Below are 3783 nucleotides of genomic sequence, written 5' to 3'. Positions count from 1 at the left end.
AAAAAAAAAAAAAAAAAAAAAAAAAAAAAAAAAAAAAAAAAAAAAAAAAAAAAAAAAAAAGAAGCCTACTTGATCTTATTTTCCTTTTGAAACTTTAAAGTCTCCCCTCACCCCCACTCTCCTCTTTTTTTTATTTATTTTAGTTTCTGAGACAGGGTCTCTCTGGCTGTCCTAGAACGAGATGAGCCACCTGGCATGGTGAGTGTGGTGGCGCACGCCTTTAATCCCAGCACTTGGGAGGCAGAGGCAGGCGGATATCTGAATCTGAGACCAGCCTAATCTATAGAGTGAGTTCCAGGACAGCCAGAGTTACACAGAGAAACCCTGTCTTGGGGGAAAAAAAAAAAACCCTAACCCCCCCCCCCCGCAAAAATGGAGGGGTAGGGAGGAGGAGGCAGAAGGGAGAAGAGGAGAAAGAGGAAGAGAATGTTTTCTGATGCAGTCTCTTTATATAAGCTGTCTCTGTATTCACATGTGTTTCTACAGGAGTGATCCACCCTGCCCAGCCCTGATTTTTATTGTCATAAATCCAGTATGATTAACTATTTTTACATGATCAGTGAACCATTGTTAATATGTTAACATAGTTAAAATGTGCCTGTTTCTCTTAAGTTTTGTTTCACACACACACACACACACACACACACACAGGTCATTTTCACCCCACCTACCCTTGTCCTCTCTCATCTCACTCCCTCTGAGCCTCTTCTTCCTAAGTCTCCTTCCTCCTTTCAGGTCTTACATTGAGGGGCTCACTGAGATTGATAGGGCTGCTTGCATGAGCATGGGAGGGGTTATTTACTGGAGCATGGAAACTTGCCAGTGGCTACACCACTGATGAATAATGACTCCTCCTCCACCAGCCATCAGCTGCCAATAGTTTTTCAGTTAGGGGTGACAGCTCATGAGTTCCTCCCTTATCCATGCTGGGTGTGTGTGTGTGTTGCCACATGCGTTTCTATACACACATACATGCCTGATAGCCTTGGAGGCCAGAGGATGGTGTCAGGTTGCCATAAGGAGTTATATTTAAGCCACCATATGGATGCTGGTGTAGCTATAACCAAAAACAGTTGTTTGGCTACTTTGTGGGTTCTTCGTTCCTTCACCCTTCCAACCCCCTAACACTAGATGAAGAAGGACAGAGAGGAAAGAAAAGATATCCCAGGATAAAGTCAAGTTGGAAAGGGGACGATGTTATTGGTAGACTTAAGTCCTGCTGGTTAGGGGTGCCCAGTTCTTTGAGGCAAGTTTGATCTTCTCTGTCAGGATATCTAATTTCTTCTTGTTTCTTCTTTGTGTGTGACCACTAACAAACTGTAACCAACAATCCATGCTGCTTCTCGTGGCCCTAGCATCTATACCCTCTGAAAAGTCTCCATAATTCTGAACATCACACAATCACAGAAACTATCTGCGGCTGACAAAATCACAGTCCTGCTAGAGCATGAGGGAAACCATAGTCAGCTGCTATGGACAGTCGGAAGCAGCCCCATAATCCACACCTGGGATTAAAACAAAAACATTAAAATATTCTAATGTTTCTGTGGGTTTTTTTTGTTTGTTTGTTTTGTTTTGTTTGTTTTTCGAGACAGGGTTTCTCTGTATAGCCCTGGCTGTCCTGGAACTCACTCTGTAGACCAGGCTGGCCTCGAACTCAGAAATCCGCCTGCCTCTGCCTCCCAAGTGCTGGGATTAAAGGCATGCGCCACCATGCCCGGCCAAGGGTTTTTTTTTTTTTTAAACCAAAATTCCAAAATTGTCACTACATGCTTGGAATTGAATCTGAATCCTTTGGAAGATCAGCTAGTGCTCTTTAACCACTGAGCCGCCTCTCAACCCTCCACTCCCACACTGGAAATTTTGACTGGCTTGATCTTATGCAGACAATCAGACCTCTGAATCGTGAGTGGAATTGGTAACTAAAGTCTAAAAGACATTTTACAACACTTGTCTGTGTCTTTTGGCTCATCCCCCATTCTGCAATGTTTCCTGAGCTCTGTCTTCAAAACAAAACAACAAAACAAAAAACAACAAAACAAAACCACACAATTGCTTTAGAGCCTGTGCAAACAGCTGCAAACCTGTGATTACAATTTTTCAGCAAGCTGGTGCTACTACGGTCTCAGATTAATTACTGTGCTCTTTGATAGCATTGCTGCCTTAGGATCTTTGTTTAGTTGGTAAGGAATCTAAAAGAAATATGTATGTGTTTGCAGCTTTTTATGTGATGCCATAGAAATTGTTTATTTGATGTGTATGAGTCTTTTGTCTACATGTGTGTCTGTCTCTGTATGATGTGTGTTTCTGGTTCCTGTGGAGGCCAGAAGAAGTCATGGATCCTCTGGGACTAGAGTGACCAACAGTTGTGAGCTGCCATGTGGGTGCTGGGAATCGAATGTGGGTCCTCTGGAAGAACAGTCCGTGCTCTTCTGCTGAGCCAGCTCTCCAGACCCCCAAGACTAGGTTAGAGGACAACTCTTAGTTATTAGTAGCCATCAGACTTGGCAGCAGGCCCTTCTAGAGAGTTGGTAAAGTGTTTTAGTCACACTAATGTTAAACGTTTGTGTGAATGTTGTAAAATTGAGTGGAAATAGTTTCTCTTTCAAATCTATTCCTCATCCAGTGTGTATAGCGAAGGCAATGTAACTGGGCATCCAAGTAGCCAGTGCAGTGTAAAGAGAAGGAAATAGGTTGGTTCTCCAGCTGAGTAGAGTAGCGGGGATCTGTACCCTCACTGCCTTCCTCCAGAATTACATAAAGTTCAGAAGCCATGTCTTGAAGAGACGACTCCAGGACCACAGTATTTTCTCCAGAAGGTCGCTTACTAGTACCAAGTAGAATATGCTATGGAAGCTATTGGACATGCAGGCACTTGTCTGGGAATTTTAGCCAATGATGGAGTTTTGCTTGCAGTAGAGAGGTACAACATCTACAAAGTACTTGATGGAGTCTTCTTTTCTGGAAAAAAATTATAAACTTGAAGAGGACATGGCTTGCAGTGGACATAATATCTGATGCTAACATTCTGACTAATGAACTCATTGCTCAGGTGTATTTATTACAGTATCAGGAGCCAGTTCCACACGAGCAGTTGTTTACAGCACTGATATCACACTGGTGTATGTATGCACAATTTGGAGGGAAGTGTCCCGTTGCTGTTTCTTTGCTGTGTATTGGCTGGGGTAAGCACCATGGTTTTCAGCTCTATTAGAGTGACCCAAGTGGAAGCTACAGGGGATGGGAAGCCATGTACATGGGAGACAGCAGTGCCAGAGCTGTGCCAATGTTGAACCCAGACTACAAGGCAGGAGAAAGGACTCTGAAATTGGCACTGGTTCTAGCTATCACGATGCTAAAAAATAAGACAATGGATGTTAGTAAACTGCCAGCTGAAGAAGTAGAAATGGCCACCCTAACAAGAGAGAATGGAATGGCCGTGATTGTGGTCCGCAGGAAAAAGAGGCAGAACAGTTGATCAACAAACATGAAGAGGAAGAAGCTAAACCTCAGTGGGAGAAGAGGAAGAAACCGAAAGAATAAATAGACAAAATCCTGGATTTTATAACTCCTTAGAGGCACCAGTTCTGTTAGAAGCCATCCTGGCTTTCCACCCTGGAAAGGTTTTCGTGTTTTTGTTTTTTCTCTTTTAAGTTGCCCTTCAGGGAAATAGGACATTGCATATTGAATTGGGTCCTTGTCTGTCCAGTTGGATGCTTTATTGAAATGATAGACATCTTTATAAACATCTTAATCTTTCTTTCTTTCTTTTCTTCTTTCTTT

General features: G+C 42.8%; 1 pseudogene; it reads left to right on the top strand.

Annotated features, from left to right (window-relative positions):
- The first annotated feature begins 2773 nt into the window (after positions 1-2773).
- Positions 2774-3543, top strand: LOC116076186 (annotated as a pseudogene).
- Positions 3544-3783: the final 240 nt, after the last annotated feature.

This window comes from Mastomys coucha, unplaced genomic scaffold, assembly GCF_008632895.1.
Source record: "Mastomys coucha isolate ucsf_1 unplaced genomic scaffold, UCSF_Mcou_1 pScaffold4, whole genome shotgun sequence".
NCBI lineage: Eukaryota > Metazoa > Chordata > Mammalia > Rodentia > Muridae > Mastomys > Mastomys coucha.
This window is presented reverse-complemented; position numbering and strand designations above follow the sequence as displayed.